This window comes from Teleopsis dalmanni, chromosome 2, assembly GCF_002237135.1.
Source record: "Teleopsis dalmanni isolate 2A chromosome 2, ASM223713v2, whole genome shotgun sequence".
NCBI lineage: Eukaryota > Metazoa > Arthropoda > Insecta > Diptera > Diopsidae > Teleopsis > Teleopsis dalmanni.
In genome coordinates, this window is record NC_051847.1 from 53,621,813 (window position 1) to 53,637,284 (window position 15,472).

The window sequence follows — 15,472 nt, forward strand, 5'->3', positions numbered from 1 at the left end:
TCTGAGGTCAATTATTGCTTAATCTGATGAAGTGATAAACAATAATTCAGTCAAGGCATAGAGAGGGGTTATGAAGAAACCTCGCAGCTAATAGAGAGTAAAAGTGCTAAAATGCACTGACTCAACTAGACTCAGAAATAAATAAATTTCGGCACATTAACTCATTTGATTATTCCTTCCGAATTATTAACAGCTTTGGACCAAATATCTAAAAATAAAAAGTGCAGTGATAAAAACATTGTAGTTATTATTCGTATATAGTAATTAAGAAAATTTCTATAGAGTAAATGAAATGTATTGCACATTTTGAGTGATATGTTTGAAGAAATTAAAATGAAATTCGTGAAATTGAATTCATATATATATATTTTTAATTTTTTTTTTTGTGTTGGTAGTTGAGTTGATTATACATATGTCACCTTTATCCTATTCTGTTTGTGGGTGTCGTTATGTCTCACTTATCGGTCAATATATATTTGTTAGTCTATTTAGAGTATATATAAAAGGCTTCAGCCGTTAACTATAAATGGTACATTATTTAAAAGTACGTAAACTTAATCCTAAAATAATATATTGTTTTAGGGAACAATGAAACACTTATATTATTTAAAAAATGAACTTTTATAGTAAATTAATGAAACTCCAAAGTGCGAACATACAAGTCAAATACGACTTTGGATCAATTGGCTTATGAACGCTGACTCTGAGTTTCAAATTTGACAGGGTACGAATTTAACACTTCATACTTGCAGTCTCAAAAAAAAAAATATTTACGAATAATTAAATACAAGAAATATTTCTAAGACCATTGATGATGGTTATTTGGCAATACTCGAAACAGCTGTATGGTCAGCCAAAAGTTCAATTAATTTAAATAAAATAAAACGAATTTTTGTTGTTGTAGTTCAGTACTGTTCGAAAAACGACTTTATGAAATCATTTCAGTTATCTCTAAAAATGTTAGCAAAATCCAGTGGGTTAAACCATGGATTAAAACTTTAAATGGAATTTGACTTTTACTTATAACTTAAGAAATAAAATCGATTAGCACAAATAAGATGTAAATAAATAATATTTTACACTTTAACACTTTTCGTTTTACTAGACGAGAAATCTTTTTTTTATTATTTTAATAATTTTTATCAACTTTATAGCTTTTGTTCTATAATTTTTAATTTTTTTGATACAACATAGTATTACGAAAAATGTATTCCTAGTTTAAAAAAAGTGGCTTTTAATTTTGCTCATTACAAAATGAGAGTCGAAGTCATTTTTTTAATTAAGTGAAATTATTTTACATTATTTTTTAAAGCACTTTCTGCAAATATTTTTCACTTAAACGGTTTAAATGTAAAACGATTTCACTGCCATGGCAAGTGGTTATCAATATTAATTGGGTTTGAGTATCTGGAGTGTGTTTAACGTTTGGTAAGCCGTGCAACTGCTGCCTCGTGTCCTTGCATTAAACTGTACCGTGCATGTTTGCGTATTTCGGGCAACTGGTGTACAACATTAAAGGATCTACATGATGGAAAATATTTTAAATAAACTTTATTTTAATGATGCACATAAATTATTGGTAAACGTGGCGGCTGCTCAGGATACAGTAAAATTTGCAACAACTGCGACGGTACAAAAACGTATGCTGTCTCTTCTGGGAATCGGAAATTGTTTACAAACAATTTATTCTCACTTGCATGCAATAATTATTTTAGTGTTATATGTTATATGCACTTTAGTTACATTATAAAAAAAAGTAATTATTTTTGAAAAAATCAGCAACAAATTTTCATTGAAATTAAAAAATTTCTTTTTACTTAAACCATTTTAAATATTTTATGTTTAACTATTAACTTCATTTTTTCGTCTGCTGAAATGTGGTTTTTTTAAGGTTGCAAGAATTCAAATTGTTTCAGTTTTCATTTAATGTATTATAAAAATAAAAGTTGTTCTCAAGAATTGAGAATATTCTTTTAACAGATGTATAAAATATTTTATTTTGGCATCATACTAATTACAAATAAATAATTTAAATGATATGTTCTGGGTTTAACATGAAAGAAATAATAATCTCAAAAAGGAGATTATTTAATACAAAATACTTTTGATATATATATTACTTCGTAATTAATATTTAACTCGATATACCTTTCCAAAGATACTCCCAACCTTTTTAACTAGTTCATGTAGTAAAACGTGTGAAAAGCTTCTAGTTATTCTTTTACAACAGTCATAGGACCTTTAGTTAAACAGAAATTGTGCATTTAATGAGAAGTTTTAAATTGGAACAGAAATATTCACTGGATACCAAGTGGGATCAATTAATATGAAACTAAATTTGTAAATTTTAGCTATTGCAATTGTTTGGGCGAAATTTGAGTCTGTGCGTTGTCTTTATGCAAACAAATCCTTTTTCTTTTATAAATAGGGATGTTTTTTTGTTGATTTCCATACTCAATTTATGTAATAATGTTGTATATTCACCTGTTCTTCTTCGTAGCTCCTATCATAATGATAGATTAATTTATAATCAACTATTGTGAATATGTGCAAATGTCCATCTTCTTTATTTTAAACATTGTTTAATGTTTTAGTGACCCCCGGATATATTTTAGCGATTGTAATATCTCTGTATGCTAAATACGGAGCCATTGCGGAGCTCTTTCTAGACTTATTTATTTTTATTTTTTTTTTTTTGATATTATCAAATATCATATGATACACTGTTTTAATATGTATATGATATTGTCAATAGCGGCAGTCGAAAACAATCTATATCAACTAGGCGGGTAAAAAGTTACCTATCCGCTTTTAAAGTTACTTATCTACTTTTCGACTTTTGTATGTGATGTTGTAGAGTCTAATTTAGAGATTTAACTAACAACAGTGTATGGCAACTATTTTTTAAATACAAAATTTCAACTGCTGTATGGTACATGTTTTTCTTTGTTTTGCTACCACTTAAAGTCGACCAGTAAAATAAATTATTAAAAACTATTTCGACAGTAAAAATAGGTAAATATCTCTAGTTCTGCATTTTTAAATTTTAATAAATTGAAAAAGTGTGAAAAATTTCAACGTACAATTCCAAAACACCCTACGTATAAAAATAATATATAATATCCTCCAATTGGTCTAATTTTGATTTTGTATAAATTAATTACTACTGAAAAAACTGTTATAAAATAATGGTATAACAAATAAGCTAATCAATCATTTAGTTCATTTTTTGTTCCTATAATCCTCGATGTTATTTATAAAAGTGAAGAGGAAATATATTGAACATTTTATACAACATGTTAAGCTCTTATAATTCCCTTTACTTCTATCATGCTTGTACCCAGTACTTCACTTAGGTCAAAAATAATGGAAAATAAATCGGTTTTAGCTAAATACATTGAAATCATAAAACTAAAAGAGAACCATATTATACTATATTATCCCAGGTTTACTGGGATAATATACCAGGCTTAATACAATCCAAATCACTTGTTGGTACCTATAACAATAAGATATACCAGGATTGTAAAAACTTAGAATCATCACAGATATCCTAACAGGGCACTCTAAACTAAAATACCACCTTATAAGACTGGGTATACTTACGGATGCAAACTGTAGATTCTGTGAAGAGAATGAGGAGTCTGCCATACATGTGCTGTTAGAATGCCTTGCGCTAATGCATATACCGTATAGGCTCCTGGGAATGTATATTCTTACGAAAGAGGCAATAAAACTCTTTAAAATAAGTTATATATTACTTTTTATTGACGTAACAGGGCTTAGACAGCTACTCTAAATACTCTAAACCCAGAAGGGGACACAATAGACTTGACGATCACAGTGCCACATCCCTTAACAATAATAATAACAATAACTATATTGAAAACACAGAATAGAAATTAGAAAAACAGCTTTTGTATAAATTTGCTAGTTAATTTGCTAGTAAACCACATATAAAAATACGTACATAAGTATAAATATGTATCGTGTCTATTGCTAAGATATTACTTTTTTTTAGTTTCCAACATCATTTATCCACCTAATTTATAACTGTCATAATTCTATTGATTTCCCTTTGACTTTCAAATATTAAAAAATAATAAAACATATTTTCTTTTTACTTTCATAAAAAGCTATTCCATTTTACAACACAATATCGAATAAATTTTTTTGTAACATCTGACATAAAGAGATATTAAACAATTGACAGGAAAATAATTTTTCGATTTAAGAAGTGTAATAAGTTCATGTCTAACTGAACATTTCACTTATTTTAGAGGAAAATGCGGAACACATTTGTGCCATTCCTCTTTCACTTTTCACAGCAATAGTTAAAACGTCAACTAAACGATGTCATATTTTTCTAGATATCAAAGCACAAACCAACTCTGTAAATACATCCTTCCTGCCTTAAACTATATCCCTCGTCATCAACATGACTTTGTTTTTTTATTTTATATGTTTTTTTTGTGGTATGTGTTTTTTTAACATACAATTCATTCACTTAAATGCTTAATATATTTTTATATACTAGTTAAAAAAAATATTTTTATTTATTATTTTAAAAATATTTTGATATATTATTTTAACAAGTTTTAACAATATATATTATTTTGAAAATATTTTTAATGATTTTAAATTTTTATATATTTTTAAATGATTTTGAACAATTACTTATTGTTTACAATTAATTAAAAATCATGAATTTATCACTTATTATTTACCAGTCAATTACTTCAATATCAGTTGTCACGAAACATTCATTTAATAAAATTGTTTTTACGAAGTCATTGAATTTATTTGATTGATTTGACATATAAAATAAATTTAAGATAAAAATTAAGATTTATTTTATTTTTAATAAAATTGAACGATTTTCGATCAGAAGTTAATGTTAAATTCGTCTATTAAAATAAATAATATTTACAGTTCTACAAAAATAAAAGAAATTGAAGCAATAATTAATTTTTAAACTCAATATAAGCTAATTCAATCAATTTCACAAAATGTTATTGTATTAATTGATTCAGATAAAATAAAAATACCATAATCATATGTGCTTGCGACTGATCTTAACTAAACAGAAGAAATTGAGCTCCTTAAAGGTGCTATTGTTTGTCATTGAGGATTTTTTAATATAACACACGATTATGCAATTCTGACTTAGATTGAAACCGGACAGTTGAAAAGAATGTGACGAAAACTGCCTCAACTGCCTCCAAGTAGAACCGATACTCTATCTCGTATGGTTATAATAACCTGTCAGATAAATTGTCAACAACCTCAGCTCGGTGTTACTGTTATGATGAACCAACTCTTTAGCTTGGTGATTACTTTGATTGTCACGTTCTTTTATCAGTTTTTTTTTTTGGGCTCAACATATTCTACAAAATCTCTTCGGGCCATTTAAATGGTTGAATCAGTCCGTTCGAGTTTATCCATACACTTATCACTACATAGTGTTTATCCATACACTTATCACCTGACATTACTAGTGTAATATAATTTTAATAAAGGCATATAGGTATATAGGACGTACTTACAAAAATTTTATATTAAAAAAAAAAAACAAACATTAAAAATAACAAGAAGAAAATTTATTAAAATTCTATAAATTTTTGTATTAAATCTATGCGATAAATTAAATAAAAATTAAACATTCTTAAAATACTTGCAGTCTCAAAAATAATTATTTACGAATAATTAAATACAAGAATTATTTCCAAGACCACTGATGATGGGTATTTGGCAATACTTGAAATAGCTGTATGGTCAGCCAAAAATTCAATTAATTAAAATAATATAAAAAATAAAATTTTTGTTGTTGTATTTCACTACTGTTTGAAAAAACCTCTTTATGAAATATAACAAGTTTGCTATTAAAAATAATAGTCACTTCGTCTGGAAAATTTGACGTTAAATTACAACTTACATTCTTAAAATATTAAAAACAAATAAATTTATATAAATAATTTATATAATATATAAATATATATTAATATTAGTATATTAAATTTTACTTTAATCTCATTAAGTCCTTGTAAAATTACCTATAACGATTATATTCAAGACAATGCAATATTAAAATATATGTATTTTATAATTACAGAACAAATTTCCTTAATGGAAATTATCCTGTGGAATAACATAAATGTGGAATGCTGCAAAAATATACTTCTATATAGAGAGTTGATATTTGGTCCATTCAAAATGTGATTTCCTTTCAAAGTCATGCGGAAAAATGCATGAAAATACGTAATATGGTAAGTTTGAAAAAAAAAACTTAGTGAAACCATTGCAATTTATTGAACCAAAAGTTAAAAAATTTTCCACAACATGAATTTTGCCCTAAAGTAAGATTAAAAGATGCAAAGACAAACATAACACATGTAACATTATTTCTACAGTTTTTATATGGTCAAAACCGATTTTATATTATATTTTAAGAAAACCGGAAAATTGTTTTTTTCAAATCGTATAATATTAAAGAAGAACTATGTTTTTCTTACCTATTACAATTATACATAGTTTCAAAATATTATTATAGTTCCTTAAGACCGTAGTTGTAAATAACATTCTAAATTATATAGACCACAGTAACAAAAACAATCATCTTTATTGTGGTTTTGTGATAGCAATCAAATTCAATCAAATTAAAAAACTCCTTGACAGATCATTCAAATATGAAAGTACTATTTTTTTGTTTGCTTTTTTAGATATAAACGAAATCTCCTTTCAAAAATCGTTTTTCAAAAAGTATGGAATACTTATACTATGTAGATTCCTTATATTGTGAATTCGATTCTCAATTTTAATATCTAGATTTCTTGTATAGTGAGTTCCATTTCCTTCTTTTGGTTTTTTTTTCACGAATCTGCTTATTATACAGTTTAAATAACATATGTATATAGCCACTAAGCAGAATTGTGTGTGATGAAAACAAGAGGTCTATGGTTTAGATTCCTCTTTAATTCCACTTCATAAAATATGAAGTAGAAAATACGATAGATTTTTTTGTGTTGTGTACTGTCAACACAGATGATAGTCGTTCAAGTAAGAAAAAATCATATTTTATATGACTTATATATATTTGCTTTTAAGCATTATCGGTTCTTATTTCTTTTGAAGTGACTAAGAAGCTGTCATGACGGCAATTTCCAAAAATTAATCAGTCAAACATCGACGACATTTGATTCCAACGACACGCAAAACGGTGCAACTTGCCATATAATGTGCTTAACAATCCATTTATTCCGAAATCAATTTGTTAACAACTTTATTTCCAGAAGTGGTTCTGTTAACTGATCTGTTAACATTCCATGTGGAATGTTCATGCCACCATAGACACCAAACGGCCACATTTATTTAAAAAAAAACTGAAGAATTGAACTGATCGAATGAATCATTAATTAAGAAGTATCAGTTTTCTAGTCAAATTCTATTGACCATTGTAGTTATTTTTCATTAAGAAGTTTTAAATGAAAACTAGGCCGTGCGTTAGGTCAAAGCAAAGTTATATAAAAATATATCACAGAGGTGCATGTCCATTGCATACGTTAGTTAAGATTAAATTTTAGTATAGTTTTTTCCCAAAAAATCGAGAGAAAGCTAATAGGTATCAGCGGATGCAGTAGCATGATGCTTCCTAAGATTTATTTCGCTATAATTTTGAACAATTAAATCTAATTTTTTATGAAAAAATGCATAACTTCTGTTTAGTGTAAGTAATAGAAATGGATAATGAGGAGAATCTTCATATCTCTAATAAGATTTTCAGATTTTCAAGCAGTCCAGATTGCAACGAGTGCTCTTTTGGTTATATGTCATATACCTCCATATACCTATTTTCTAATTAATTTAGTCATTTTTGAGCGATGTTTACGTGATATCGCATTTTTTCCAAGAGTTATTTCGCCTAAATTTTGAACTTTTAAGTCTAACTATTTTGTGAAAAAACGCATAACTTTTGATTAGTCTAAGTTATAGAAATGGATAATGAGAAGAATTTTCATATTCTATTAAGATTTTGAAATGTTTAAGTAGATTTGAGCGACGTTTACGTGATATCGTATTTGGTTAAAATTCAGTCATTCCAGAACAAACTTTACGAAATTTGAAGATACAATTTAAAGCTACATCGATAGAAATGGGAAAGGAAATTCCTTAATGCATCACATAATTATTGTTGTACTAAAAAGTAAATGTAAATTAAAATAAACTTTTTAGAACTCTTCTTTTGGTCAATAAAAATAAATTTATAATGAGAAAGTTAAGAATTCACATAAAAATTCAAACAGTTAGATAAAGTTAACAAACTAATAGCTCGTCCGTGGTAGAGTACACTTAAAGCGATAGTGCATTAAATGTTGCAAATTTGACTACCTTTCACGTATGTGCATCAATTCTGTAAAACAAACTGTAAAGTGCATTTTGTATCTGATATGTATGGATATGCATGCTGATATTTAGGTCGTGAAATTGCTATTGAAGTACATCTACATCTACTACACTCTAACAAAAATGGCATATAAAATGAATATTGGCAATCCTTACTTGAAATGGGATTTGATGGTGAGCGCATACGTTTATCTGGTGTAGTAGCTGGTAAACATTTGTTGACTTATAAAGGTACTACATTTGCACTAAAATAGAAACCACATATCATGAAAATATAAATTTATTTTTTAGTTTTTTTTTTTAATGTGCAATTGCAACAAGTGAAATTCGACCACATCTGTTTGTACTGAAGAATTACTACAAATTGTGGTAGAACTTTATGCTACCAAAATTTGTAGTTACTTCAAAAGAATATATTTCATAATTTTGCTATGCTATATTTTAAGCACATGTGGTTAAGTTGCTGGAAAAATTTAGTGTTCCATGAAGCTTACTTTTAAAGCATTGAATGAAACTTGATTTCTCATGTAGTTATTATTTAAATGCATAACTTAATCCATTTAAAATTAATTAAATATTTAAATAATTAAGCGTACTAATTACTGAATTAAACTCGTATTATTTATGCGATAGAATTTGAAATATAATCTACACGGATATAACATACCTTGCGATAAATCTGGTAAATAGGTAGTTAAAGAAATCTGGTAGATACGTATACTATAAGCTATATTTAATAAGAAAAATAACTTAATAAAGGAAGAAGTGCCTATTTATTTTTTTTCGTAGAATATTTCTTTGAATTTTAGCTCTGCACTAAAGAACAGCTTAATTGATTTGACGATAGTGAATTGCGATCTGTAAGATATATTTCCGGTAGCATTGGATGTATGATTCCCTTCTTATTTGAACAGAGATTTATTAAGTAAATAGATTAATATTAATATGTTAATAATATTAACACTGTCTTTTGGTTTAAATGCTCATATTTCCGTAAATTTGATTTGATTCAGTTATAGTTGTTAGATTCATTTATAGACAATTGCAGAATACAATTAGAATATATGAATCGTAAATGTGAATTAAAATAAACTTTTTAGAACTCTTCTTTTGTTCAAAAAAAAATAAATTAATAATGAGAAAGTTTAGAATTTACATAAAATCGTATGAATCGTATACTCATATCTTTATAAAGTGGTATGTAATACGGGTATATACTGTTATAAAGATATGTATAGAAATATACTTTAAGCAAATATTAATTGCATTCTTATTCATTATTAAAGTCTTATGTTTGTAAATATTAAAAGCAATATTGATGTGTTTTTATATAAATCCTACAAGGAATACAGCTCAATCTAACATTTAATTAAAAAACTTAATGGATTTTATTAATTTAAAATTTAATTAATTCCATAAGTATTTGTACATATAATTTTGTTTATTATAATAAACAAAATTAAATAAAAATTGACAAAAATTTATACATACATAGATTTAAACCATTACACAATTTTAATCTTGCAAGGATGTCCAATTTTGTGTGGGTGACTTATTCTAATTCTTTACTCATTTATTTATCTGTAAATAATATACAGGAATATAAAACTGTGTATATTCGTATAAATATATTACTTTAAAAAAATAATCTTAAATGTTTGTAGTAGATTGATACAATTAAAATTAAACCGAACAATATAATATAAATATACGAATTAAGAATTAATTAAGCGGAAATTCTTAAATACAGATATATTGCGGCTAAACGTGCGATTATAAAACAAAAAAAAAATTAATGGCTTTTTATATATAAAAATAATCAAAAAAAAAGGCAACATTATTCTCCCTAACCCCGTCTCTCTGAAAAACTGACTAGTATTCAGGTGTAAACTTTCGTTGCTTTTAATATTTCTCTAATTAAAACTGTTCACTTAAGCGAGTAAAATTTTATTTTATGTTTTCTTTGTGAGAAAATTGTAAAGTTTTTCCTAAGGACGTTGCTGTGAGTTTTCTTATTTTACGGAGCAGCGACAGTCGGAAATGAAAATATTCTATTCGTTGTCGGAATTATGAAAACGTGCTGCCGTTGTTGCTATTGTATTGAAAAAATGGCAAAAGGACTTTCTAATTGGTGTCGTTATTTTATTTAATTTTCATTTGCTAATAATGTAATTTTATAGCTTTAAAATGCCACTTAAGTTAAAAGTAAAAGTTTAAAAGATATTTTTAAAAACGCTGAGACAATATTTTTTATTAAAAAATATAAGAATGATAAATGTTACAACTTTTTTCAGAGCATTAGATTAAGAAAATTAATTTACTCTTAATGTTACAATAAACATTTTTTTATTTTATTAACAAACAAATAAAGACGTAAACTTTTAGTTTTAATTGTTTAAAATATATATTTTTTTGATATAAAAAACTTTGATACATTTTATTTGTTTTTGCTTTTGTATTGATATCCATCGTTTTGTTTGAGACGTCAGAGCTGATTTGTTTTGGTCAAATTTGGAGTTTGGGCAAATTATTTTTGTTGCTGCAATAATGCAATAGTTTCTGTCTTATTTTTAAAATAAATAGATATACAACAGCTATTTAACTGCACTTAAAAGTTTTTATTTATTTTTATAAATATTTATTTTTTTTTTAAAACTGCGTCAAGAAGATCCCTTTTGTTGCATCATCTTAGACCTAACTTAAAAGCTAACAAAAAAATTTAGAAAAGACAAATAAACAAAAAAAGATATAAAAAAAAATAATTAAAAAATAATTAAAAAATAATTAAGGAACAAAATTAATTTTTATTATTTAACAATTTTTATTATTTTTGTTTTTATTATCTGTTTTATGGTTAACATATATTTCTGTGTGCAGAATACACAATTTCTTCGTATAAAGAATATTTAAATTTCTATAAAGCTAAAGCTAATTTTTCGATATATATTTTGTTTTCACTTATTGCTTTTTTAAAGGAAACTTGTTAATAATTAAGTGCAAAATTAGTCAATAATTTAACATATTTTCATTAATATGCTGATAAAGATGATTAAGATTAGAGAAATCAATAGGTCAATTTAGTTTACTATAAATAAATTCAAGTATCAATCAAAATTAATTGCCCAGAATATTGAAATATTCTATTCAAAATATTCCATCAATTCAACCTATTAATTTTGTTGATTTGATGCAGGCATCAATTACTTTCTGACAATTAATTCTGTTTCTAATTGTTGAAAAGTGTTTCTGACATATCATTTAAACATATTGAATAAGAAAATTTGAATTGTTTCAATCAAAACAAATACATTTCCAATCATTCAAATATGCAAATAATTATAAAAGCTTAACACCCAACACAAAAACTTCAAATAATAAAAGGATACAAAATCTTACACTTGAGATCACAACCACAATTTCATTGTAAAATATGCACATTCGCCTTTGTACTCAAGTGACTTGCGAAGGTGTATATTGGGTATTTATTTAAATGGGTTTTCTAGCATTTATTTTATTTTCTGACAGCTGGAATCAAATGAATTGTTTATAATATCCTTATAGTCAAAAAATGTTGGCATTTATAAATGATTCATTACTTCTTATTAGACAAGGGTCTGTTATTGTTGTTCACCTGGGATATAATTTAATGCTTCATTACCACTTCGTTTTTCAGACGAACTCTCGTATGTAAATATCATATACATACTTTAGAAATTTTCACTAATAATCTGGAATGAGATAAGACTTAGCGCAGGATAATAGGAACGAGATTTGAAAATGCGTTAGTATGATTTATTTAAAAAACAATAGAAAAATTCTTTTATTCCAATTAAAATAAAATATATGTTATTTCAAAAAGTCATATATTTAATAAATTATTTTTATAAATTTTTCTTGCTTTAAATGCAATTAAGTTGGCACAGAAAGAGGTCAGTAAGTACTTAAAATTCTGGTCCTTCAAACCGTTTGACATGCTCTTACATTGTCATTCAAGTACAGCAGTTGAACTTTAAGTATTCTTTCTTTGTAAATTGCAAAAAAAAATGCAAAAAAAACTAAGTAATTAGTTTTTTGTTTAATTATGAAAGTTTTCAAAGAACGGGACGGGCTACTAATAAATTGACAGCATGATGAGCCATTTGTACTTCCGTTGCTTCTCTTTCAGGTACTTTTTAGAGGTTCACATTTTAATAATTGCACAAAGATAGATGAAAATTTAGGAGAAACTTGAAGTAGAGAAAACGAACGCAAGAAAAGTCGAATTAAAATTTATTAAAAATTTAAACTATTTTATTATGCATATGGAATATCAAAAAGTTATTTTCAAAATGAAGATAAAAGAGTGAACTCAAAATATTTAAATAAATTTTCGAAGTATAGAAATTTGTAGATAAACAAAATTGTATTTAAGAAAAATCAAATTAAATTTATAAATGCAATTAATTTTTAATTAAAAAATTTATTATTTTTTTTTTTGTTAACTACCCACATTATTAAATATCTATCATTATAGGTATTAGCTTCCTTAGTAAGTTCTCGAGACGAAATTAAAGTTGTTCGTTCTAAAAATGGTTTAATTTTTCATTATAAATACGTAAGGTGCTTATGAGGCTGTAGTCCCTTCCTGAAAGTATGACTGATGTTCATTATTGCATAATGAATAAAAAACCCTTAAAGTTTTTCGATAGTGATGGTATGGACTATTGTATTTTTAGGTAGTTGTATTCGGCTATTGAAATTCCAATTCTTGTTTCGATACATTATTTATAGTCTTGGAAATAATTTCTGTATTTAATTATTTGTAAATAATTTTTGGAGACTGCAAGTACCAGGAATCAAACTCGTGCTCTGCCCAATTTGAAGCTCAGAGTCAGCGCACCTTAACCAATTGACCCAAAGCCGTACTTGAACTTTATGTTCGCATATTTTTCTGAAGTTTTGTTAATTTGCTGTGAAAGTTTTATTAACAGAATAATTGTAGAATAATTGAATTAATTAATTATATTTTTATATTTTTAAATGTTAAATTGTTTAATTGTTAAAAATTTAATTAATTCGAAAAATAGAAAATTGTTATTTTGGTAAAATTATTCCTTATTGGTTGTGAATTCTATTAAAACTTTTTTATTTAAATAACAAAATCATTCTATTCTTCTTTTGTTTAACTTTGAATTATGTTAAGTCCTTAAATGTTCAGCATATACGAGTACCGAAAAAGAAGCGTTATGCTATTGTTTTATTTTCTTATATAGTGTGAAAGTTATTAAGCTCAAAATTAGTCCTCAATCAAAATAGCTTCCGAATAAATTTTACTACATCCAAAAACGTTTCCTTACCAAAATCCAATAGATTTTCACACATAATCCGCAACGTTCCTATTACTACAATAATAAGAGTCATGTTCACACATTTTATTTGCACAAGTAAAACAAAACACAAGAAGAAAAAATTTCAATCAATTTATTTATAGTCCTACAAATTCCTTTATTTGCGATACAATTTTTGGTCACAGAATATCACAGATTTCATTGGAACTTTTATCCGATTTACTTAACATTTGAGTTGGCAAATGGATTTTTAGTGTGGTTCGGTAAATCTTTCGACGATAAAATTCAATGTTAGTGAATAAACGAAATAATTTACGATGCAAATACACCAAAGCTTTATTTTATTATATTGATAAAAAAAAATCGAGCTAAGTGATTTTTATTTGTAATGAAAATAATCAATTGCATTGATTGTTGCACTAATACTTCGTTTTTATCTATGAACACAGTTTATATTTAATCTTTGTCATTAAATTAGTTTCAATTTTTTCAAAGTAAATGAACTGATTGTAAGTAGAGACAAACAATTGATAATAAGAAAACTTAAAATAATATTAAATAAAACTGATTACTCTCTCAGTTCTAACTTAAATATCCTAAAAATATAAACCACGAAGATAGATATGTTGCATAAAGGGGAACTAACGTCATTTCAGGTCGAAGTTTAACTAACCTTTGAAGAGGAATAATAAAGTAAAATATTAGTATGAAAACGCAACACAATTGATTTCTTTATAGATCACTTTAAAAGCAAATAATATCAAATAATAAAATAACTGTTTATATGCTTAAGATTTCAGGACATAGAAGTACAACAGTTAGTGAATAGCTAGAAAATACCAATGATAGTTGAGCAATCAAATTACAATCAACATTCCCAGCAACGCTAGTTCCTAGCTTGACAACGCTAGTTCTAGCAAATCCGGCACTTGGATTTCTTAAGATAATTCACAACGTACATTCATCATATCTCGGGTAAAGATAACATCGTTGCAGATGCTCTCTCAAGGATAGAAGCTATTCATTCCAGCGAAACAATTAATTACAAAGAACTTTGTTGCCAGCAAGTGACTGACGACGAGATAAAAATACTTCTTAACGGAGATTAGAATTTGGAAATCAAATCCTTCGCCTTGCTAAACTCTGATGTGTCAGAGTATTTCAACATTTTTACCGGAAATGCTTATCGGGTCTTGACGAACGATTTTTGAAAATTGTTTTTTTTAAAAAAAACTTACAAATTATTAGCAGAAAAGTTCATATGGCCTAAAATAAAGAAGGATTATGCTTTTTGGGTCAAACTTTGTATTGCTTGCCAAAAAAGCAAAGTGCACCGCAACAACAAGGCACCTGTTCAGCAGTACCTAGCTGCTTGCTAGGTATTGCTTTGACCACGTCAACATGGATATTGTCAGGGTCACCAAAATATAACAGCTTTCTGTGTCTTGTATTTGTAGTTTTGCTAGAGCATGATAAAACGCACAAATGCTTTATATATTAAGCCATTATTTACTTTATTATATTATGATAATTTCTTGAGCTGAAAACTGGAATCGTATCTCTTACTTTTTTTACTACTAAATTTTCTCATTTTTCTAATGTTTTATTTAAAAAAGAACTGAAACATAATAATAAAATCTTTGTCATTTCAAAGTAATCAGAATTATAGTCATTCAATAGCGAACTCATCAATTTTGAAGTTTTTATTTTTAGGAGAAGCTGCAGAATAATCATTGCTATTTTGA

The 15,472-nt window shown here is 26.4% G+C and overlaps 1 protein-coding gene across 2 annotated transcripts in view; it reads left to right on the forward strand.

The window, feature by feature from the left end:
• Positions 1-15,472, forward strand: part of LOC119684790 (branchpoint-bridging protein-like) — an 89,189-nt gene that overhangs the window by 12,444 nt on the left and 61,273 nt on the right. For both annotated transcript variants that reach the window (XM_038098913.1, XM_038098914.1), the window contains exon 3: positions 6,113-6,266. The gene's annotated coding sequence lies outside the window, so the exon portion shown is untranslated. The remainder of the gene's footprint in view (positions 1-6,112; positions 6,267-15,472) is intronic.